The 20,412-nt window shown below is 48.0% G+C and overlaps 58 pseudogenes; all 58 read left to right on the top strand.

Annotated features, from left to right (window-relative positions):
• The first annotated feature begins 75 nt into the window (after positions 1 to 75).
• On the top strand, positions 76 to 251 carry LOC143761371 (U2 spliceosomal RNA; annotated as a pseudogene).
• Positions 252 to 428: 177 nt separating this feature from the next.
• Positions 429 to 604, top strand: LOC143762946 (U2 spliceosomal RNA; annotated as a pseudogene).
• Positions 605 to 781: 177 nt separating this feature from the next.
• Positions 782 to 957, top strand: LOC143762742 (U2 spliceosomal RNA; annotated as a pseudogene).
• A 177-nt stretch (positions 958 to 1,134) lies between these two features.
• LOC143762203 (U2 spliceosomal RNA) lies at positions 1,135 to 1,311 on the top strand (annotated as a pseudogene).
• A 176-nt stretch (positions 1,312 to 1,487) lies between these two features.
• Positions 1,488 to 1,663, top strand: LOC143762197 (U2 spliceosomal RNA; annotated as a pseudogene).
• A 177-nt stretch (positions 1,664 to 1,840) lies between these two features.
• On the top strand, positions 1,841 to 2,016 carry LOC143763022 (U2 spliceosomal RNA; annotated as a pseudogene).
• A 177-nt stretch (positions 2,017 to 2,193) lies between these two features.
• Positions 2,194 to 2,369, top strand: LOC143760640 (U2 spliceosomal RNA; annotated as a pseudogene).
• A 177-nt stretch (positions 2,370 to 2,546) lies between these two features.
• LOC143760441 (U2 spliceosomal RNA) lies at positions 2,547 to 2,722 on the top strand (annotated as a pseudogene).
• Positions 2,723 to 2,899: 177 nt separating this feature from the next.
• Positions 2,900 to 3,078, top strand: LOC143759263 (U2 spliceosomal RNA; annotated as a pseudogene).
• Positions 3,079 to 3,252: 174 nt separating this feature from the next.
• Positions 3,253 to 3,428, top strand: LOC143761432 (U2 spliceosomal RNA; annotated as a pseudogene).
• A 177-nt stretch (positions 3,429 to 3,605) lies between these two features.
• Positions 3,606 to 3,782, top strand: LOC143762202 (U2 spliceosomal RNA; annotated as a pseudogene).
• Positions 3,783 to 3,958: 176 nt separating this feature from the next.
• Positions 3,959 to 4,134, top strand: LOC143762185 (U2 spliceosomal RNA; annotated as a pseudogene).
• Positions 4,135 to 4,311: 177 nt separating this feature from the next.
• On the top strand, positions 4,312 to 4,487 carry LOC143762928 (U2 spliceosomal RNA; annotated as a pseudogene).
• A 177-nt stretch (positions 4,488 to 4,664) lies between these two features.
• LOC143760639 (U2 spliceosomal RNA) lies at positions 4,665 to 4,840 on the top strand (annotated as a pseudogene).
• A 177-nt stretch (positions 4,841 to 5,017) lies between these two features.
• Positions 5,018 to 5,193, top strand: LOC143760440 (U2 spliceosomal RNA; annotated as a pseudogene).
• A 177-nt stretch (positions 5,194 to 5,370) lies between these two features.
• On the top strand, positions 5,371 to 5,547 carry LOC143762338 (U2 spliceosomal RNA; annotated as a pseudogene).
• A 176-nt stretch (positions 5,548 to 5,723) lies between these two features.
• On the top strand, positions 5,724 to 5,899 carry LOC143759339 (U2 spliceosomal RNA; annotated as a pseudogene).
• Positions 5,900 to 6,076: 177 nt separating this feature from the next.
• Positions 6,077 to 6,253, top strand: LOC143762344 (U2 spliceosomal RNA; annotated as a pseudogene).
• Positions 6,254 to 6,429: 176 nt separating this feature from the next.
• On the top strand, positions 6,430 to 6,605 carry LOC143759559 (U2 spliceosomal RNA; annotated as a pseudogene).
• Positions 6,606 to 6,782: 177 nt separating this feature from the next.
• Positions 6,783 to 6,961, top strand: LOC143759817 (U2 spliceosomal RNA; annotated as a pseudogene).
• A 174-nt stretch (positions 6,962 to 7,135) lies between these two features.
• Positions 7,136 to 7,311, top strand: LOC143761431 (U2 spliceosomal RNA; annotated as a pseudogene).
• Positions 7,312 to 7,488: 177 nt separating this feature from the next.
• On the top strand, positions 7,489 to 7,666 carry LOC143759319 (U2 spliceosomal RNA; annotated as a pseudogene).
• A 175-nt stretch (positions 7,667 to 7,841) lies between these two features.
• On the top strand, positions 7,842 to 8,017 carry LOC143761493 (U2 spliceosomal RNA; annotated as a pseudogene).
• A 177-nt stretch (positions 8,018 to 8,194) lies between these two features.
• LOC143761625 (U2 spliceosomal RNA) lies at positions 8,195 to 8,370 on the top strand (annotated as a pseudogene).
• Positions 8,371 to 8,547: 177 nt separating this feature from the next.
• Positions 8,548 to 8,723, top strand: LOC143763146 (U2 spliceosomal RNA; annotated as a pseudogene).
• Positions 8,724 to 8,900: 177 nt separating this feature from the next.
• On the top strand, positions 8,901 to 9,077 carry LOC143759247 (U2 spliceosomal RNA; annotated as a pseudogene).
• Positions 9,078 to 9,253: 176 nt separating this feature from the next.
• On the top strand, positions 9,254 to 9,429 carry LOC143760537 (U2 spliceosomal RNA; annotated as a pseudogene).
• A 177-nt stretch (positions 9,430 to 9,606) lies between these two features.
• On the top strand, positions 9,607 to 9,784 carry LOC143759318 (U2 spliceosomal RNA; annotated as a pseudogene).
• Positions 9,785 to 9,959: 175 nt separating this feature from the next.
• LOC143760117 (U2 spliceosomal RNA) lies at positions 9,960 to 10,135 on the top strand (annotated as a pseudogene).
• Positions 10,136 to 10,312: 177 nt separating this feature from the next.
• On the top strand, positions 10,313 to 10,491 carry LOC143761676 (U2 spliceosomal RNA; annotated as a pseudogene).
• Positions 10,492 to 10,665: 174 nt separating this feature from the next.
• Positions 10,666 to 10,841, top strand: LOC143761430 (U2 spliceosomal RNA; annotated as a pseudogene).
• A 177-nt stretch (positions 10,842 to 11,018) lies between these two features.
• Positions 11,019 to 11,196, top strand: LOC143759316 (U2 spliceosomal RNA; annotated as a pseudogene).
• A 175-nt stretch (positions 11,197 to 11,371) lies between these two features.
• On the top strand, positions 11,372 to 11,546 carry LOC143762413 (U2 spliceosomal RNA; annotated as a pseudogene).
• Positions 11,547 to 11,723: 177 nt separating this feature from the next.
• Positions 11,724 to 11,899, top strand: LOC143761624 (U2 spliceosomal RNA; annotated as a pseudogene).
• Positions 11,900 to 12,076: 177 nt separating this feature from the next.
• LOC143763145 (U2 spliceosomal RNA) lies at positions 12,077 to 12,252 on the top strand (annotated as a pseudogene).
• A 177-nt stretch (positions 12,253 to 12,429) lies between these two features.
• LOC143760535 (U2 spliceosomal RNA) lies at positions 12,430 to 12,605 on the top strand (annotated as a pseudogene).
• A 177-nt stretch (positions 12,606 to 12,782) lies between these two features.
• On the top strand, positions 12,783 to 12,960 carry LOC143759315 (U2 spliceosomal RNA; annotated as a pseudogene).
• Positions 12,961 to 13,135: 175 nt separating this feature from the next.
• LOC143761370 (U2 spliceosomal RNA) lies at positions 13,136 to 13,311 on the top strand (annotated as a pseudogene).
• A 177-nt stretch (positions 13,312 to 13,488) lies between these two features.
• LOC143761695 (U2 spliceosomal RNA) lies at positions 13,489 to 13,664 on the top strand (annotated as a pseudogene).
• Positions 13,665 to 13,841: 177 nt separating this feature from the next.
• LOC143762741 (U2 spliceosomal RNA) lies at positions 13,842 to 14,017 on the top strand (annotated as a pseudogene).
• A 177-nt stretch (positions 14,018 to 14,194) lies between these two features.
• LOC143762201 (U2 spliceosomal RNA) lies at positions 14,195 to 14,371 on the top strand (annotated as a pseudogene).
• Positions 14,372 to 14,547: 176 nt separating this feature from the next.
• LOC143762173 (U2 spliceosomal RNA) lies at positions 14,548 to 14,723 on the top strand (annotated as a pseudogene).
• A 177-nt stretch (positions 14,724 to 14,900) lies between these two features.
• Positions 14,901 to 15,076, top strand: LOC143763021 (U2 spliceosomal RNA; annotated as a pseudogene).
• A 177-nt stretch (positions 15,077 to 15,253) lies between these two features.
• LOC143760638 (U2 spliceosomal RNA) lies at positions 15,254 to 15,429 on the top strand (annotated as a pseudogene).
• Positions 15,430 to 15,606: 177 nt separating this feature from the next.
• On the top strand, positions 15,607 to 15,782 carry LOC143760438 (U2 spliceosomal RNA; annotated as a pseudogene).
• A 177-nt stretch (positions 15,783 to 15,959) lies between these two features.
• LOC143759262 (U2 spliceosomal RNA) lies at positions 15,960 to 16,138 on the top strand (annotated as a pseudogene).
• Positions 16,139 to 16,312: 174 nt separating this feature from the next.
• LOC143761429 (U2 spliceosomal RNA) lies at positions 16,313 to 16,488 on the top strand (annotated as a pseudogene).
• A 177-nt stretch (positions 16,489 to 16,665) lies between these two features.
• On the top strand, positions 16,666 to 16,842 carry LOC143762200 (U2 spliceosomal RNA; annotated as a pseudogene).
• Positions 16,843 to 17,018: 176 nt separating this feature from the next.
• On the top strand, positions 17,019 to 17,194 carry LOC143762162 (U2 spliceosomal RNA; annotated as a pseudogene).
• Positions 17,195 to 17,371: 177 nt separating this feature from the next.
• LOC143762927 (U2 spliceosomal RNA) lies at positions 17,372 to 17,547 on the top strand (annotated as a pseudogene).
• A 177-nt stretch (positions 17,548 to 17,724) lies between these two features.
• Positions 17,725 to 17,900, top strand: LOC143760637 (U2 spliceosomal RNA; annotated as a pseudogene).
• A 177-nt stretch (positions 17,901 to 18,077) lies between these two features.
• Positions 18,078 to 18,253, top strand: LOC143760437 (U2 spliceosomal RNA; annotated as a pseudogene).
• Positions 18,254 to 18,430: 177 nt separating this feature from the next.
• Positions 18,431 to 18,607, top strand: LOC143762199 (U2 spliceosomal RNA; annotated as a pseudogene).
• A 176-nt stretch (positions 18,608 to 18,783) lies between these two features.
• Positions 18,784 to 18,959, top strand: LOC143762151 (U2 spliceosomal RNA; annotated as a pseudogene).
• Positions 18,960 to 19,136: 177 nt separating this feature from the next.
• LOC143762926 (U2 spliceosomal RNA) lies at positions 19,137 to 19,312 on the top strand (annotated as a pseudogene).
• Positions 19,313 to 19,489: 177 nt separating this feature from the next.
• On the top strand, positions 19,490 to 19,665 carry LOC143760636 (U2 spliceosomal RNA; annotated as a pseudogene).
• A 177-nt stretch (positions 19,666 to 19,842) lies between these two features.
• LOC143760436 (U2 spliceosomal RNA) lies at positions 19,843 to 20,018 on the top strand (annotated as a pseudogene).
• A 177-nt stretch (positions 20,019 to 20,195) lies between these two features.
• On the top strand, positions 20,196 to 20,374 carry LOC143762918 (U2 spliceosomal RNA; annotated as a pseudogene).
• The last annotated feature ends 38 nt before the right edge of the window (positions 20,375 to 20,412 follow it).

Here is a 20,412-nt window from a genome sequence, read left to right as displayed (position 1 = left end):
ATCTTTTGCTATGTCTCCACAGTGGGTTTCGGTTGTAGGCCTTGGTGCGGCCCAAGTGGCAAACCATTTCTGATCATCGCTTCTTGGCCAAATGGCTCAAGATCAAGCGTAGTGTCTGTTCTTATCTGATACGTCCCCTATTTGGGGACCATATATTAAATAGATTTTTGGAATAGGGAGCTGGAAATGGAGCTTGCTGTGTCGCACGGAACCTTCACGTGCTGTCACAATGGGGATGGAGGGTGTGGTTATGCAGATTCAAAACGCGTTGTGCACAGCTTGAACACACGCACACCGCAGAACTGTCATCTACAGAACTTCCAGAGTTTCTGGAAAATGTCTTCCCTGCGGCAATCTTTTGCTATGTCTCCACAGTGGGTTTCGGTTGTAGGCCTTGGTGCGGCCCAAGTGGCAAACCATTTCTGATCATCGCTTCTTGGCCAAATGGCTCAAGATCAAGCGTAGAGTCTGTTCTTATCTGACACGTCCCCTATTTGGGGACCATATATTAAATGGATTTTTGGAATAGGGAGCTGGAAATGGAGCTTGCTTTGTCGCACGGAACCTTCACGTGCTGTCACAATGGGGATGGAGGGTGTGGTTATGTAGATTCGAAACGCGTTGTATACAGCTTGAACACACGCACACCGCAGAACTGTCATCTACAGAGCTTCCAAAGTTTCTGGAAAATGTCTTCCCTGCGGCAATCTTTTGCTATGTCTCCACAGTGGGTTTCGGTTGTAGGCCTTGGTGCTGCCCAAGTGGCAAACCATTTCTGATCATCGCTTCTCGGCCAAATGGCTCAAGATCAAGCGTAGTGTCTGTTCTTATCTGATACATCCCCTATTTGGGGACCATATATTAAATAGATTTTTAGAATAGGGAGCTGGAAATGGAGCTTGCTTTGTCGCATGGAACCTTCACGTGCTGTCACAATGGGGATGGAGGGTGTGGTTATGCAGATTCAAAACGCGTTGTGCACAGCTTGAACACACGCACACCGCAGAACTGTCATCTACAGAGCTTCCAGAGTTTCTGGAAAATGTCTTCCCTGCGGCAATCTTTTGCTATGTCTCCACAGTGGGTTTCGGTTGTAGGCCTTGGTGCGGCCCAAGTGGCAAACCATTTCTGATCATCGCTTCTCGGCCAAATGGCTCAAGATCAAGCGTAGTGTCTGTTCTTATCTGATACGTACCCTATTTGGGGACCATATATTAAATAGATTTTTGGAATAGGGAACTGGAAATGGAGCTTGCTTTGTCGCACGGAACCTTCACTTGCTGTCACAATGGGGATGGAGGGTGTGGTTATGCAGATTCAAAACGCGTTGTGCACAGCTTGAACACACGCACACCACAGAACTGTCATCTACAGAGCTTCCAGAGTTTCTGGAAAATGTCTTCCCTGCGGCAATCTTTTGCTATGTCTCCACAGTGGGTTTCGGTTGTAGGCCTTGGTGCGGCCCAAGTGGCACACCATTTCTGATCATCGCTTCTCGGCCAAATGGCTCAAGATCAAGTGTAGTGTCTGTTCTTATCTGATACGTCCCCTATTTGGGGACCATATATTAAATGGATTTTTGGAATAGGGAGCTGGAAATGGAGCTTGCTTTGTCGCACGGAACCTTCACGTGCTGTCACAATGGGGATGGAGGGTGTGGTTATGCAGATTCGAAACGCGTTGTATACAGCTTGAACACACGCACACCGCAGAACTGTCATCTACAGAGCTTCCAAAGTTTCTGGAAAATGTCTTCCCTGCGGCAATCTTTTGCTATGTCTCCACAGTGGGTTTCGGTTGTAGGCCTTGGTGCGGCCCAAGTGGCAAACCATTTCTGATCATCGCTTCCCGGCCAAATGGCTCAAGATCAAGCGTAGAGTCTGTTCTTATCTGATACATCCCCTATTTGGGGACCATATATTAAATGGATTTTTGGAATGGGGAGCTGGAAATGGAGCTTGCTTTGTCGCACGGAACCTTCACGTGCTGTCACAATGGGGATGGAGGGTGTGGTTATGCAGATTCAAAACGCGTTGTGCACAGCTTGAACACACGCACACCGCAGAACTGTCATCAACAGAGCTTCCAGAGTTTCTGGAAAATGTCTTCCCTGCGGCAATCTTTTGCTATGTCTCCACAGTGGGTTTCGGTTGTAGGCCTTGGGGCGGCCCAAGTGGCAAACCATTTCTGATCATCGCTTCTCGGCCAAATGGCTCAAGATCAAGCGTAGTGTCTGTTCTTATCTGATACGTCCCCTATTTGGGGACCATATATTAAATGGATTTTTGGAATAGGGAGCTGGAAATGGAGCTTGCTTTGTCACACGGAACCTTCACGTGCTGTCACAGTGGGGATGGAGGGTGTGGTTATGCAGATTCGAAACGCGTTGTGCACAGCTTGAACACACGCACACCGCAGAACTGTCATCTACAGAGCTTCCAGAGTTTCTGGAAAATGTCTTCCCTGCGGCAATCTTTTGCTATGTCTCCACAGTGGGTTTCGGTTGTAGGCCTTGGTGCGGCCCAAATGGCAAACCATTTCTGATCATCGCTTCTCGGCCAAATGGCTCAAGATCAAGCGTAGTGTCTGTTCTTATCTGATACGTCCCCTATTTGGGGACCATATATTAAATAGATTTTTGGAATAGGGAGCTGGAAACGGAGCTTGCTTTGTCGCACGGAACCTTCACGTGCTGTCACAATGGGGATGGAGGGTGTGGTTATGCAGATTCAAAACGCGTTGTGCACAGCTTGAACACACGCACACCGCAGAACTGTCATCTACAGAGCTTCCAGAGTTTCTGGAAAATGTCTTCCCTGCGGCAATCTTTTGCTATGTCTCCACAGTGGGTTTCGGTTGTAGGCCTTGGGGCGGCCCAAGTGGCAAACCATTTCTGATCATCGCTTCTCGGCCAAATGGCTCAAGATCAAGCGTAGTGTCTGTTCTTATCTGATACGTCCCCTATTTGGGGACCATATATTAAATGGATTTTTGGAATAGGGAGCTGGAAATGGAGCTTGCTTTGTCACACGGAACCTTCACGTGCTGTCACAATGGGGATGGAGGGTGTGATTATACAGATTCAAAACGCGTTGTGCACAGCTTGAACACACGCACACCGCAGAACTGTCATCGACAAAGCTTCCAGAGTTTCTGGAAAATGTCTTCCCTGCGGCAATCTTTTGCTATGTCTCCACAGTGGGTTTCGGTTGTAGGCCTTGGTGCGGCCCAAGTGGCAAACCATTTCTGATCATCGTTTCTCGGCCAAATGGCTCAAGATCAAGCGTAGTGTCTGTTCTTATCTGATACGTCCCCTATTTGGGGACCATATATTAAATAGATTTTTGGAATAGGGAGCTGGAAATGGAGCTTGCTTTGTCACACAGAACCTTCACGTGCTGTCACAATGGGGATGGAGGGTGTGGTTATGCAGATTCAAAACGCGTTGTGCACAGCTTGAACACACGCACACCGCAGAACTGTCATCTACAGAGCTTCCAGAGTTTCTGGAAAATGTCTTCCCTGCGGTAATCTTTTGCTATGTCTCCACAGTGGGTTACGGTTGTAGGCCTTGGTGAGGCCTAAGTTGCAAACCATTTCTGATCATCGCTTCTCGGCCAAATGGCTCAAGATCAAGCGTAGTGTCTGTTCTTATCTGATACGTACCCTATTTGGGGACCATATATTAAATAGATTTTTGGAATAGGGAACTGGAAATGGAGCTTGCTTTGTCGCACGGAACCTTCACTTGCTGTCACAATGGGGATGGAGGGTGTGGTTATGCAGATTCAAAACGCGTTGTGCACAGCTTGAACACACGCACACCACAGAACTGTCATCTACAGAGCTTCCAGAGTTTCTGGAAAATGTCTTCCCTGCGGCAATCTTTTGCTATGTCTCCACAGTGGGTTTCGGTTGTAGGCCTTGGTGCGGCCCAAGTGGCACACCATTTCTGATCATCGCTTCTCGGCCAAATGGCTCAAGATCAAGTGTAGTGTCTGTTCTTATCTGATACGTCCCCTATTTGGGGACCATATATTAAATGGATTTTTGGAATAGGGAGCTGGAAATGGAGCTTGCTTTGTCGCACGGAACCTTCACGTGCTGTCACAATGGGGATGGAGGGTGTGGTTATGCAGATTCGAAACGCGTTGTATACAGCTTGAACACACGCACACCGCAGAACTGTCATCTACAGAGCTTCCAAAGTTTCTGGAAAATGTCTTCCCTGCGGCAATCTTTTGCTATGTCTCCACAGTGGGTTTCGGTTGTAGGCCTTGGTGCGGCCCAAGTGGCAAACCATTTCTGATCATCGCTTCCCGGCCAAATGGCTCAAGATCAAGCGTAGAGTCTGTTCTTATCTGATACGTCCCCTATTTGGGGACCATATATTAAATGGATTTTTGGAATGGGGAGCTGGAAATGGAGCTTGCTTTGTCGCACGGAACCTTCACGTGCTGTCACAATGGGGATGGAGGGTGTGGTTATGCAGATTCAAAACGCGTTGTGCACAGCTTGAACACACGCACACCGCAGAACTGTCATCAACAGAGCTTCCAGAGTTTCTGGAAAATGTCTTCCCTGCGGCAATCTTTTGCTATGTCTCCACAGTGGGTTTCGGTTGTAGGCCTTGGGGCGGCCCAAGTGGCAAACCATTTCTGATCATCGCTTCTCGGCCAAATGGCTCAAGATCAAGCGTAGTGTCTGTTCTTATCTGATACGTCCCCTATTTGGGGACCATATATTAAATGGATTTTTGGAATAGGGAGCTGGAAATGGAGCTTGCTTTGTCACACGGAACCTTCACGTGCTGTCACAGTGGGGATGGAGGGTGTGGTTATGCAGATTCGAAACGCGTTGTGCACAGCTTGAACACACGCACACCGCAGAACTGTCATCTACAGAGCTTCCAGAGTTTCTGGAAAATGTCTTCCCTGCGGCAATCTTTTGCTATGTCTCCACAGTGGGTTTCGGTTGTAGGCCTTGGTGCGGCCCAAATGGCAAACCATTTCTGATCATCGCTTCTCGGCCAAATGGCTCAAGATCAAGCGTAGTGTCTGTTCTTATCTGATACGTCCCCTATTTGGGGACCATATATTAAATAGATTTTTGGAATAGGGAGCTGGAAACGGAGCTTGCTTTGTCGCACGGAACCTTCACGTGCTGTCACAATGGGGATGGAGGGTGTGGTTATGCAGATTCAAAACGCGTTGTGCACAGCTTGAACACACGCACACCGCAGAACTGTCATCTACAGAGCTTCCAGAGTTTCTGGAAAATGTCTTCCCTGCGGCAATCTTTTGCTATGTCTCCACAGTGGGTTTCGGTTGTAGGCCTTGGGGCGGCCCAAGTGGCAAACCATTTCTGATCATCGCTTCTCGGCCAAATGGCTCAAGATCAAGCGTAGTGTCTGTTCTTATCTGATACGTACCCTATTTGGGGACCATATATTAAATAGATTTTTGGAGTAGGGAACTGGAAATGGAGCTTGCTTTGTCGCACGGAACCTTCACTTGCTGTCACAATGGGGATGGAGGGTGTGGTTATGCAGATTTAAAACGCATTGTGCACAGCTTGAACACACGCACACCGCAGAACTGTCATCGACAGAGCTTCCAGAGTTTCTAGAAAATGTCTTCCCTGCGGCAATCTTTTGCTATGTCTCCACAGTGGGTTTCGGTTGTAGGCCTTGGGGCGGCCCAAGTGGCAAACCATTTCTGATCATCGCTTCTCGGCCAAATGGCTCAAGATCAAGCGTAGTGTCTGTTCTTATCTGATACGTCCCCTATTTGGGGACCATATATTAAATAGATTTTTGGAATAGGGAGCTGGAAATGGAGCTTGCTTTGTCGCACAGAACCTTCACGTGCTGTCACAATGGGGATGGAGGGTGTGGTTATGCAGATTCAAAACGCGTTGTGCACAGCTTGAACACACGCACACCGCAGAACTGTCATCTACAGAGCTTCCAGAGTTTCTGGAAAATGTCTTCCCTGCGGCAATCTTTTGCTATGTCTCCACAGTGGGTTTCGGTTGTAGGCCTTGGTGCGGCCCAAGTGGCAAACCATTTCTGATCATCGCTTCTCGGCCAAATGGCTCAAGATCAAGCGTAGTGTCTGTTCTTATCTGATACGTACCCTATTTGGGGACCATATATTAAATAGATTTTTGGAATAGGGAACTGGAAATGGAGCTTGCTTTGTCACACGGAACCTTCACTTGCTGTCACAATGGGAATGGAGGGTGTGGTTATGCAGATTCAAAACGCATTGTGCACAGCTTGAACACACGCACACCGCAGAACTGTCATCTACAGAGCTTCCAGAGTTTCTGGAAAATGTCTTCCCTGCGGCAATCTTTTGCTATGTCTCCACAGTGGGTTTCGGTTGTAGGCCTTGGTGCGGCCCAAGTGGCACACCATTTCTGATCATCGCTTCTCGGCCAAATGGCTCAAGATCAAGCGTAGTGTCTGTTCTTATCTGATACGTCCCCTATTTGGGGACCATATATTAAATGGATTTTTGGAATAGGGAGCTGGAAATGGAGCTTGCTTTGTCGCACGGTACCTTCACGTGCTGTCACAATGGGGATGGAGGGTGTGGTTATGCAGATTCAAAACGCGTTGTGCACAGCTTGAACACACGCACACCGCAGAACTGTCATCGACAGAGCTTCCAGAGTTTCTGGAAAATGTCTTCCCTGCGGCAATCTTTTGCTATGTCTCCACAGTGGGTTTCGGTTGTAGGCCTTGGGGCGGCCCAAGTGGCAAACCATTTCTGATCATCGCTTCTCGGCCAAATGGCTCAAGATCAAGCGTAGTGTCTGTTCTTATCTGATACGTCCCCTATTTGGGGACCATATATTAAATGGATTTTTGGAATAGGGAGCTGGAAATGGAGCTTGCTTTGTCACACGGAACCTTCACGTGCTGTCACAATGGGGATGGAGGGTGTGATAATACAGATTCAAAATGCGTTGTGCACAGCTTGAACACACGCACACCGCAGAACTGTCATCGACAAAGCTTCCAGAGTTTCTGGAAAATGTCTTCCCTGCGGCAATCTTTTGCTATGTCTCCACAGTGGGTTTCGGTTGTAGGCCTTGGTGCGGCCCAAGTGGCAAACCATTTCTGATCATCGTTTCTCGGCCAAATGGCTCAAGATCAAGCGTAGTGTCTGTTCTTATCTGATACGTCCCCTATTTGGGGACCATATATTAAATAGATTTTTGGAATAGGGAGCTGGAAATGGAGCTTGCTTTGTCACACAGAACCTTCACGTGCTGTCACAATGGGGATGGAGGGTGTGGTTATGCAGATTCAAAACGCGTTGTGCACAGCTTGAACACACGCACACCGCAGAACTGTCATCTACAGAGCTTCCAGAGTTTCTGGAAAATGTCTTCCCTGCGGTAATCTTTTGCTATGTCTCCACAGTGGGTTACGGTTGTAGGCCTTGGTGAGGCCTAAGTGGCAAACCATTTCTGATCATCGCTTCTCGGCCAAATGGCTCAAGATCAAGCGTAGTGTCTGTTCTTATCTGATACGTCCCCTATTTGGGGACCATATATTAAATGGATTTTTGGAATACGGAGCTGGAAATGGAGCTTGCTTTGTCGCACGGAACCTTCACATGCTGTCACAATGGGGATGGAGGGTGTGGTTATGCAGATTCAAAACGCGTTGTGCACAGCTTGAACACACGCACACCGCAGAACTGTCATCGACAGAGCTTCCAGAGTTTCTGGAAAATGTCTTCCCTGCGGCAATCTTTTGCTATGTCTCCACAGTGGGTTTCGGTTGTAGGCCTTGGTGCGGCCCAAGTGGCAAACCATTTCTGATCATCGCTTCTTGGCCAAATGGCTCAAGATCAAGCGTAGTGTCTGTTCTTATCTGATACGTCCCCTATTTGGGGACCATATATTAAATAGAATTTTGGAATAGGGAGCTGGAAATGGAGCTTGCTTTGTCGCACGGAACCTTCACGTGCTGTCACAATGGGGATGGAGGGTGTGGTTATGCAGATTCAAAACGCGTTGTGCACAGCTTGAACACACGCACACCGCAGAACTGTCATCTACAGAACTTCCAGAGTTTCTGGAAAATATCTTCCCTGCGGCAATCTTTTGCTATGTCTCCACAGTGGGTTTCGGTTGTAGGCCTTGGTGCGGCCCAAGTGGCAAACCATTTCTGATCATCGCTTCTCGGCCAAATGGCTCAAGATCAAGCGTAGAGTCTGTTCTTATCTGATACGTCCCCTATTTGGGGACCATATATTAAATGGATTTTTGGAATAGGGAGCTGGAAATGGAGCTTGCTTTGTCGCACGGAACCTTCACGTGCTGTCACAATGGGGATGGAGGGTGTGGTTATGTAGATTCGAAACGCGTTGTATACAGCTTGAACACACGCACACCGCAGAACTGTCATCTACAGAGCTTCCAAAGTTTCTGGAAAATGTCTTCCCTGCGGCAATCTTTTGCTATGTCTCCACAGTGGGTTTCGGTTGTAGGCCTTGGTGCGGCCCAAGTGGCAAACCATTTCTGATCATCGCTTCTCGGCCAAATGGGTCAAGATTAAGCGTAGTGTCTGTTCTTATCTGATACATCCCCTATTTGGGGACCATATATTAAATAGATTTTTAGAATAGGGAGCTGGAAATGGAGCTTGCTTTGTCGCATGGAACCTTCACGTGCTGTCACAATGGGGATGGAGGGTGTGGTTATGCAGATTCAAAACGCGTTGTGCACAGCTTGAACACACGCACACCGCAGAACTGTCATCTACAGAGCTTCCAGAGTTTCTGGAAAATGTCTTCCCTGCGGCAATCTTTTGCTATGTCTCCACAGTGGGTTTCGGTTGTAGGCCTTGGTGCGGCCCAAGTGGCAAACCATTTCTGATCATCGCTTCTCGGCCAAATGGCTCAAGATCAAGCGTAGTGTCTGTTCTTATCTGATACGTCCCCTATTTGGGGACCATATATTAAATAGATTTTTGGAATAGGGAACTGGAAATGGAGCTTGCTTTGTCGCACGGAACCTTCACTTGCTGTCACAATGGGGATGGAGGGTGTGGTTATGCAGATTCAAAACGCGTTGTGCACAGCTTGAACACACGCACACCGCAGAACTGTCATCTACAGTGCTTCCAGAGTTTCTGGAAAATGTCTTCCCTGCGGCAATCTTTTGCTATGTCTCCACAGTGGGTTTCGGTTGTAGGCCTTGGTGCGGCCCAAGTGGCAAACCATTTCTGATCATAGTTTCTCGGCCAAATGGCTCAAGATCAAGCGTAGTGTCTGTTCTTATCTGATACGTCCCCTATTTGGGGACCATATATTAAATAGATTTTTGGAATAGGGAGCTGGAAATGGAGCTTGCTTTGTCGCACAGAACCTTCACGTGCTGTCACAATGGGGATGGAGGGTGTGGTTATGCAGATTCAAAACGCGTTGAGCACAGCTTGAACACACGCACACCGCAGAACTGTCATCTACAGAGTTTCCAGAGTTTCTGGAAAATGTCTTCCCTGCGGCAATCTTTTGCTATGTCTCCACAGTGGGTTACGGTTGTAGGCCTTGGTGAGGCCTAAGTGGCAAACCATTTCTGATCATCGCTTCTCGGCCAAATGGCTCAAGATCAAGCGTAGTGTCTGTTCTTATCTGATACGTCCCCTATTTGGGGACCATATATTAAATGGATTTTTGGAATACGGAGCTGGAAATGGAGCTTGCTTTGTCGCACGGAACCTTCACATGCTGTCACAATGGGGATGGAGGGTGTGGTTATGCAGATTCAAAACGCGTTGTGCACAGCTTGAACACACGCACACCGCAGAACTGTCACCGACAGAGCTTCCAGAGTTTCTGGAAAATGTCTTCCCTGCGGTAATCTTTTGCTATGTCTCCACAGTGGGTTTCGGTTGTAGGCCTTGGTGCGGCCCAAGTGGCAAACCATTTCTGATCATCGCTTCTTGGCCAAATGGCTCAAGATCAAGCGTAGTGTCTGTTCTTATCTGATACGTCCCCTATTTGGGGACCATATATTAAATAGATTTTTGGAATAGGGAGCTGGAAATGGAGCTTGCTTTGTCGCACGGAACCTTCACGTGCTGTCACAATGGGGATGGAGGGTGTGGTTATGCAGATTCAAAACGCGTTGTGCACAGCTTGAACACACGCACACCGCAGAACTGTCATCTACAGAACTTCCAGAGTTTCTGGAAAATGTCTTCCCTGCGGCAATCTTTTGCTATGTCTCCACAGTGGGTTTCGGTTGTAGGCCTTGGTGCGGCCCAAGTGGCAAACCATTTCTGATCATCGCTTCTTGGCCAAATGGCTCAAGATCAAGCGTAGAGTCTGTTCTTATCTGATACGTCCCCTATTTGGGGACCATATATTAAATGGATTTTTGGAATAGGGAGCTGGAAATGGAGCTTGCTTTGTCACACGGAACCTTCACGTGCTGTCACAATGGGGATGGAGGGTGTGATAATACAGATTCAAAATGCGTTGTGCACAGCTTGAACACACGCACACCGCAGAACTGTCATCGACAAAGCTTCCAGAGTTTCTGGAAAATGTCTTCCCTGCGGCAATCTTTTGCTATGTCTCCACAGTGGGTTTCGGTTGTAGGCCTTGGTGCGGCCCAAGTGTCAAACCATTTCTGATCATCGTTTCTCGGCCAAATGGCTCAAGATCAAGCGTAGTGTCTGTTCTTATCTGATACGTCCCCTATTTGGGGACCATATATTAAATAGATTTTTGGAATAGGGAGCTGGAAATGGAGCTTGCTTTGTCACACAGAACCTTCACGTGCTGTCACAATGGGGATGGAGGGTGTGGTTATGCAGATTCAAAACGCGTTGTGCACAGCTTGAACACACGCACACCGCAGAACTGTCATCTACAGAGCTTCCAGAGTTTCTGGAAAATGTCTTCCCTGCGGTAATCTTTTGCTATGTCTCCACAGTGGGTTACGGTTGTAGGCCTTGGTGAGGCCTAAGTGGCAAACCATTTCTGATCATCGCTTCTCGGCCAAATGGCTCAAGATCAAGCGTAGTGTCTGTTCTTATCTGATACGTCCCCTATTTGGGGACCATATATTAAATGGATTTTTGGAATACGGAGCTGGAAATGGAGCTTGCTTTGTCGCACGGAACCTTCACATGCTGTCACAATGGGGATGGAGGGTGTGGTTATGCAGATTCAAAACGCGTTGTGCACAGCTTGAACACACGCACACCGCAGAACTGTCATCGACAGAGCTTCCAGAGTTTCTGGAAAATGTCTTCCCTGCGGCAATCTTTTGCTATGTCTCCACAGTGGGTTTCGGTTGTAGGCCTTGGTGCGGCCCAAGTGGCAAACCATTTCTGATCATCGCTTCTTGGCCAAATGGCTCAAGATCAAGCGTAGTGTCTGTTCTTATCTGATACGTCCCCTATTGGGGACCATATATTAAATAGAATTTTGGAATAGGGAGCTGGAAATGGAGCTTGCTTTGTCGCACGGAACCTTCACGTGCTGTCACAATGGGGATGGAGGGTGTGGTTATGCAGATTCAAAACGCGTTGTGCACAGCTTGAACACACGCACACCGCAGAACTGTCATCTACAGAACTTCCAGAGTTTCTGGAAAATATCTTCCCTGCGGCAATCTTTTGCTATGTCTCCACAGTGGGTTTCGGTTGTAGGCCTTGGTGCGGCCCAAGTGGCAAACCATTTCTGATCATCGCTTCTCGGCCAAATGGCTCAAGATCAAGCGTAGAGTCTGTTCTTATCTGATACGTCCCCTATTTGGGGACCATATATTAAATGGATTTTTGGAATAGGGAGCTGGAAATGGAGCTTGCTTTGTCGCACGGAACCTTCACGTGCTGTCACAATGGGGATGGAGGGTGTGGTTATGTAGATTCGAAACGCGTTGTATACAGCTTGAACACACGCACACCGCAGAACTGTCATCTACAGAGCTTCCAAAGTTTCTGGAAAATGTCTTCCCTGCGGCAATCTTTTGCTATGTCTCCACAGTGGGTTTCGGTTGTAGGCCTTGGTGCGGCCCAAGTGGCAAACCATTTCTGATCATCGCTTCTCGGCCAAATGGGTCAAGATTAAGCGTAGTGTCTGTTCTTATCTGATACATCCCCTATTTGGGGACCATATATTAAATAGATTTTTAGAATAGGGAGCTGGAAATGGAGCTTGCTTTGTCGCATGGAACCTTCACGTGCTGTCACAATGGGGATGGAGGGTGTGGTTATGCAGATTCAAAACGCGTTGTGCACAGCTTGAACACACGCACACCGCAGAACTGTCATCTACAGAGCTTCCAGAGTTTCTGGAAAATGTCTTCCCTGCGGCAATCTTTTGCTATATCTCCACAGTGGGTTTCGGTTGTAGGCCTTGGTGCGGCCCAAGTGGCAAACCATTTCTGATCATAGTTTCTCGGCCAAATGGCTCAAGATCAAGCGTAGTGTCTGTTCTTATCTGATACGTCCCCTATTTGGGGACCATATATTAAATAGATTTTTGGAATAGGGAGCTGGAAATGGAGCTTGCTTTGTCGCACAGAACCTTCACGTGCTGTCACAATGGGGATGGAGGGTGTGGTTATGCAGATTCAAAACGCGTTGAGCACAGCTTGAACACACGCACACCGCAGAACTGTCATCTACAGAGTTTCCAGAGTTTCTGGAAAATGTCTTCCCTGCGGCAATCTTTTGCTATGTCTCCACAGTGGGTTACGGTTGTAGGCCTTGGTGAGGCCTAAGTGGCAAACCATTTCTGATCATCGCTTCTCGGCCAAATGGCTCAAGATCAAGCGTAGTGTCTGTTCTTATCTGATACGTCCCCTATTTGGGGACCATATATTAAATGGATTTTTGGAATACGGAGCTGGAAATGGAGCTTGCTTTGTCGCACGGAACCTTCACATGCTGTCACAATGGGGATGGAGGGTGTGGTTATGCAGATTCAAAACGCGTTGTGCACAGCTTGAACACACGCACACCGCAGAACTGTCACCGACAGAGCTTCCAGAGTTTCTGGAAAATGTCTTCCCTGCGGTAATCTTTTGCTATGTCTCCACAGTGGGTTTCAGTTGTAGGCCTTGGTGCGGCCCAAGTGGCAAACCATTTCTGATCATCGCTTCTTGGCCAAATGGCTCAAGATCAAGCGTAGTGTCTGTTCTTATCTGATACGTCCCCTATTTGGGGACCATATATTAAATAGATTTTTGGAATAGGGAGCTGGAAATGGAGCTTGCTGTGTCGCACGGAACCTTCACGTGCTGTCACAATGGGGATGGAGGGTGTGGTTATGCAGATTCAAAACGCGTTGTGCACAGCTTGAACACACGCACACCGCAGAACTGTCATCTACAGAACTTCCAGAGTTTCTGGAAAATGTCTTCCCTGCGGCAATCTTTTGCTATGTCTCCACAGTGGGTTTCGGTTGTAGGCCTTGGTGCGGCCCAAGTGGCAAACCATTTCTGATCATCGCTTCTTGGCCAAATGGCTCAAGATCAAGCGTAGAGTCTGTTCTTATCTGATACGTCCCCTATTTGGGGACCATATATTAAATGGATTTTTGGAATAGGGAGCTGGAAATGGAGCTTGCTTTGTCGCACGGAACCTTCACGTGCTGTCACAATGGGGATGGAGGGTGTGGTTATGTAGATTCGAAACGCGTTGTATACAGCTTGAACACACGCACACCGCAGAACTGTCATCTACAGAGCTTCCAAAGTTTCTGGAAAATGTCTTCCCTGCGGCAATCTTTTGCTATGTCTCCACAGTGGGTTTCGGTTGTAGGCCTTGGTGCTGCCCAAGTGGCAAACCATTTCTGATCATCGCTTCTCGGCCAAATGGCTCAAGATCAAGCGTAGTGTCTGTTCTTATCTGATACATCCCCTATTTGGGGACCATATATTAAATAGATTTTTAGAATAGGGAGCTGGAAATGGAGCTTGCTTTGTCGCATGGAACCTTCACGTGCTGTCACAATGGGGATGGAGGGTGTGGTTATGCAGATTCAAAACGCGTTGTGCACAGCTTGAACACACGCACACCGCAGAACTGTCATCTACAGAGCTTCCAGAGTTTCTGGAAAATGTCTTCCCTGCGGCAATCTTTTGCTATGTCTCCACAGTGGGTTTCGGTTGTAGGCCTTGGTGCGGCCCAAGTGGCAAACCATTTCTGATCATCGCTTCTCGGCCAAATGGCTCAAGATCAAGCGTAGTGTCTGTTCTTATCTGATACGTACCCTATTTGGGGACCATATATTAAATAGATTTTTGGAATAGGGAACTGGAAATGGAGCTTGCTTTGTCGCACGGAACCTTCACTTGCTGTCACAATGGGGATGGAGGGTGTGGTTATGCAGATTCAAAACGCGTTGTGCACAGCTTGAACACACGCACACCACAGAACTGTCATCTACAGAGCTTCCAGAGTTTCTGGAAAATGTCTTCCCTGCGGCAATCTTTTGCTATGTCTCCACAGTGGGTTTCGGTTGTAGGCCTTGGTGCGGCCCAAGTGGCACACCATTTCTGATCATCGCTTCTCGGCCAAATGGCTCAAGATCAAGTGTAGTGTCTGTTCTTATCTGATACGTCCCCTATTTGGGGACCATATATTAAATGGATTTTTGGAATAGGGAGCTGGAAATGGAGCTTGCTTTGTCGCACGGAACCTTCACGTGCTGTCACAATGGGGATGGAGGGTGTGGTTATGCAGATTCGAAACGCGTTGTATACAGCTTGAACACACGCACACCGCAGAACTGTCATCTACAGAGCTTCCAAAGTTTCTGGAAAATGTCTTCCCTGCGGCAATCTTTTGCTATGTCTCCACAGTGGGTTTCGGTTGTAGGCCTTGGTGCGGCCCAAGTGGCAAACCATTTCTGATCATCGCTTCCCGGCCAAATGGCTCAAGATCAAGCGTAGAGTCTGTTCTTATCTGATACATCCCCTATTTGGGGACCATATATTAAATGGATTTTTGGAATGGGGAGCTGGAAATGGAGCTTGCTTTGTCGCACGGAACCTTCACGTGCTGTCACAATGGGGATGGAGGGTGTGGTTATGCAGATTCAAAACGCGTTGTGCACAGCTTGAACACACGCACACCGCAGAACTGTCATCAACAGAGCTTCCAGAGTTTCTGGAAAATGTCTTCCCTGCGGCAATCTTTTGCTATGTCTCCACAGTGGGTTTCGGTTGTAGGCCTTGGGGCGGCCCAAGTGGCAAACCATTTCTGATCATCGCTTCTCGGCCAAATGGCTCAAGATCAAGCGTAGTGTCTGTTCTTATCTGATACGTCCCCTATTTGGGGACCATATATTAAATGGATTTTTGGAATAGGGAGCTGGAAATGGAGCTTGCTTTGTCACACGGAACCTTCACGTGCTGTCACAGTGGGGATGGAGGGTGTGGTTATGCAGATTCGAAACGCGTTGTGCACAGCTTGAACACACGCACACCGCAGAACTGTCATCTACAGAGCTTCCAGAGTTTCTGGAAAATGTCTTCCCTGCGGCAATCTTTTGCTATGTCTCCACAGTGGGTTTCGGTTGTAGGCCTTGGTGCGGCCCAAATGGCAAACCATTTCTGATCATCGCTTCTCGGCCAAATGGCTCAAGATCAAGCGTAGTGTCTGTTCTTATCTGATACGTCCCCTATTTGGGGACCATATATTAAATAGATTTTTGGAATAGGGAGCTGGAAACGGAGCTTGCTTTGTCGCACGGAACCTTCACGTGCTGTCACAATGGGGATGGAGGGTGTGGTTATGCAGATTCAAAACGCGTTGTGCACAGCTTGAACACACGCACACCACAGAACTGTCATCTACAGAGCTTCCAGAGTTTCTGGAAAATGTCTTCCCTGCGGCAATCTTTTGCTATGTCTCCACAGTGGGTTTCGGTTGTAGGCCTTGGGGCGGCCCAAGTGGCAAACCATTTCTGATCATCGCTTCTCGGCCAAATGGCTCAAGATCAAGCGTAGTGTCTGTTCTTATCTGATACGTCCCCTATTTGGGGACCATATATTAAATGGATTTTTGGAATAGGGAGCTGGAAATGGAGCTTGCTTTGTCACACGGAACCTTCACGTGCTGTCACAATGGGGATGGAGGGTGTGATTATACAGATTCAAAACGCGTTGTGCACAGCTTGAACACACGCACACCGCAGAACTGTCATCGACAAAGCTTCCAGAGTTTCTGGAAAATGTCTTCCCTGCGGCAATCTTTTGCTATGTCTCCACAGTGGGTTTCGGTTGTAGGCCTTGGTGCGGCCCAAGTGGCAAACCATTTCTGATCATCGTTTCTCGGCCAAATGGCTCAAGATCAAGCGTAGTGTCTGTTCTTATCTGATACGTCCCCTATTTGGGGACCATATATTAAATAGATTTTTGGAATAGGGAGCTGGAAATGGAGCTTGCTTTGTCACACAGAACCTTCACGTGCTGTCACAATGGGGATGGAGGGTGTGGTTATGCAGATTCAAAACGCGTTGTGCACAGCTTGAACACACGCACACCGCAGAACTGTCATCTACAGAGCTTCCAGAGTTTCTGGAAAATGTCTTCCCTGCGGTAATCTTTTGCTATGTCTCCACAGTGGGTTACGGTTGTAGGCCTTGGTGAGGCCTAAGTTGCAAACCATTTCTGATCATCGCTTCTCGGCCAAATGGCTCAAGATCAAGCGTAGTGTCTGTTCTTATCTGATACGTACCCTATTTGGGGACCATATATTAAATAGATTTTTGGAATAGGGAACTGGAAATGGAGCTTGCTTTGTCGCACGGAACCTTCACTTGCTGTCACAATGGGGATGGAGGGTGTGGTTATGCAGATTCAAAACGCGTTGTGCACAGCTTGAACACACGCACACCACAGAACTGTCATCTACAGAGCTTCCAGAGTTTCTGGAAAATGTCTTCCCTGCGGCAATCTTTTGCTATGTCTCCACAGTGGGTTTCGGTTGTAGGCCTTGGTGCGGCCCAAGTGGCACACCATTTCTGATCATCGCTTCTCGGCCAAATGGCTCAAGATCAAGTGTAGTGTCTGTTCTTATCTGATACGTCCCCTATTTGGGGACCATATATTAAATGGATTTTTGGAATAGGGAGCTGGAAATGGAGCTTGCTTTGTCGCACGGAACCTTCACGTGCTGTCACAATGGGGATGGAGGGTGTGGTTATGCAGATTCGAAACGCGTTGTATACAGCTTGAACACACGCACACCGCAGAACTGTCATCTACAGAGCTTCCAAAGTTTCTGGAAAATGTCTTCCCTGCGGCAATCTTTTGCTATGTCTCCACAGTGGGTTTCGGTTGTAGGCCTTGGTGCGGCCCAAGTGGCAAACCATTTCTGATCATCGCTTCCCGGCCAAATGGCTCAAGATCAAGCGTAGAGTCTGTTCTTATCTGATACGTCCCCTATTTGGGGACCATATATTAAATGGATTTTTGGAATGGGGAGCTGGAAATGGAGCTTGCTTTGTCGCACGGAACCTTCACGTGCTGTCACAATGGGGATGGAGGGTGTGGTTATGCAGATTCAAAACGCGTTGTGCACAGCTTGAACACACGCACACCGCAGAACTGTCATCAACAGAGCTTCCAGAGTTTCTGGAAAATGTCTTCCCTGCGGCAATCTTTTGCTATGTCTCCACAGTGGGTTTCGGTTGTAGGCCTTGGGGCGGCCCAAGTGGCAAACCATTTCTGATCATCGCTTCTCGGCCAAATGGCTCAAGATCAAGCGTAGTGTCTGTTCTTATCTGATACGTCCCCTATTTGGGGACCATATATTAAATGGATTTTTGGAATAGGGAGCTGGAAATGGAGCTTGCTTTGTCACACGGAACCTTCACGTGCTGTCACAGTGGGGATGGAGGGTGTGGTTATGCAGATTCGAAACGCGTTGTGCACAGCTTGAACACACGCACACCGCAGAACTGTCATCTACAGAGCTTCCAGAGTTTCTGGAAAATGTCTTCCCTGCGGCAATCTTTTGCTATGTCTCCACAGTGGGTTTCGGTTGTAGGCCTTGGTGCGGCCCAAATGGCAAACCATTTCTGATCATCGCTTCTCGGCCAAATGGCTCAAGATCAAGCGTAGTGTCTGTTCTTATCTGATACGTCCCCTATTTGGGGACCATATATTAAATAGATTTTTGGAATAGGGAGCTGGAAACGGAGCTTGCTTTGTCGCACGGAACCTTCACGTGCTGTCACAATGGGGATGGAGGGTGTGGTTATGCAGATTCAAAACGCGTTGTGCACAGCTTGAACACACGCACACCGCAGAACTGTCATCTACAGAGCTTCCAGAGTTTCTGGAAAATGTCTTCCCTGCGGTAATCTTTTGCTATGTCTCCACAGTGGGTTACGGTTGTAGGCCTTGGTGAGGCCTAAGTTGCAAACCATTTCTGATCATCGCTTCTCGGCCAAATGGCTCAAGATCAAGCGTAGTGTCTGTTCTTATCTGATACGTACCCTATTTGGGGACCATATATTAAATAGATTTTTGGAATAGGGAACTGGAAATGGAGCTTGCTTTGTCGCACGGAACCTTCACTTGCTGTCACAATGGGGATGGAGGGTGTGGTTATGCAGATTCAAAACGCGTTGTGCACAGCTTGAACACACGCACACCACAGAACTGTCATCTACAGAGCTTCCAGAGTTTCTGGAAAATGTCTTCCCTGCGGCAATCTTTTGCTATGTCTCCACAGTGGGTTTCGGTTGTAGGCCTTGGTGCGGCCCAAGTGGCACACCATTTCTGATCATCGCTTCTCGGCCAAATGGCTCAAGATCAAGTGTAGTGTCTGTTCTTATCTGATACGTCCCCTATTTGGGGACCATATATTAAATGGATTTTTGGAATAGGGAGCTGGAAATGGAGCTTGCTTTGTCGCACGGAACCTTCACGTGCTGTCACAATGGGGATGGAGGGTGTGGTTATGCAGATTCGAAACGCGTTGTATACAGCTTGAACACACGCACACCGCAGAACTGTCATCTACAGAGCTTCCAAAGTTTCTGGAAAATGTCTTCCCTGCGGCAATCTTTTGCTATGTCTCCACAGTGGGTTTCGGTTGTAGGCCTTGGTGCGGCCCAAGTGGCAAACCATTTCTGATCATCGCTTCCCGGCCAAATGGCTCAAGATCAAGCGTAGAGTCTGTTCTTATCTGATACGTCCCCTATTTGGGGACCATATATTAAATGGATTTTTGGAATGGGGAGCTGGAAATGGAGCTTGCTTTGTCGCACGGAACCTTCACGTGCTGTCACAATGGGGATGGAGGGTGTGGTTATGCAGATTCAAAACGCGTTGTGCACAGCTTGAACACACGCACACCGCAGAACTGTCATCAACAGAGCTTCCAGAGTTTCTGGAAAATGTCTTCCCTGCGGCAATCTTTTGCTATGTCTCCACAGTGGGTTTCGGTTGTAGGCCTTGGGGCGGCCCAAGTGGCAAACCATTTCTGATCATCGCTTCTCGGCCAAATGGCTCAAGATCAAGCGTAGTGTCTGTTCTTATCTGATACGTCCCCTATTTGGGGACCATATATTAAATGGATTTTTGGAATAGGGAGCTGGAAATGGAGCTTGCTTTGTCACACGGAACCTTCACGTGCTGTCACAGTGGGGATGGAGGGTGTGGTTATGCAGATTCGAAACGCGTTGTGCACAGCTTGAACACACGCACACCGCAGAACTGTCATCTACAGAGCTTCCAGAGTTTCTGGAAAATGTCTTCCCTGCGGCAATCTTTTGCTATGTCTCCACAGTGGGTTTCGGTTGTAGGCCTTGGTGCGGCCCAAATGGCAAACCATTTCTGATCATCGCTTCTCGGCCAAATGGCTCAAGATCAAGCGTAGTGTCTGTTCTTATCTGATACGTCCCCTATTTGGGGACCATATATTAAATAGATTTTTGGAATAGGGAGCTGGAAACGGAGCTTGCTTTGTCGCACGGAACCTTCACGTGCTGTCACAATGGGGATGGAGGGTGTGGTTATGCAGATTCAAAACGCGTTGTGCACAGCTTGAACACACGCACACCGCAGAACTGTCATCTACAGAGCTTCCAGAGTTTCTGGAAAATGTCTTCCCTGCGGCAATCTTTTGCTATGTCTCCACAGTGGGTTTCGGTTGTAGGCCTTGGGGCGGCCCAAGTGGCAAACCATTTCTGATCATCGCTTCTCGGCCAAATGGCTCAAGATCAAGCGTAGTGTCTGTTCTTATCTGATACGTACCCTATTTGGGGACCATATATTAAATAGATTTTTGGAGTAGGGAACTGGAAATGGAGCTTGCTTTGTCGCACGGAACCTTCACGTGCTGTCACAATGGGGATGGAGGGTGTGGTTATGCAGATTCAAAACGCGTTGAGCACAGCTTGAACACACGCA

The sequence above is a fragment of the Ranitomeya variabilis genome, chromosome 3 (assembly GCF_051348905.1).
Source record: "Ranitomeya variabilis isolate aRanVar5 chromosome 3, aRanVar5.hap1, whole genome shotgun sequence".
NCBI lineage: Eukaryota > Metazoa > Chordata > Amphibia > Anura > Dendrobatidae > Ranitomeya > Ranitomeya variabilis.
Note: the sequence above shows the minus strand (reverse complement) of the source record. Positions and strands in the feature narration are given on the sequence as shown.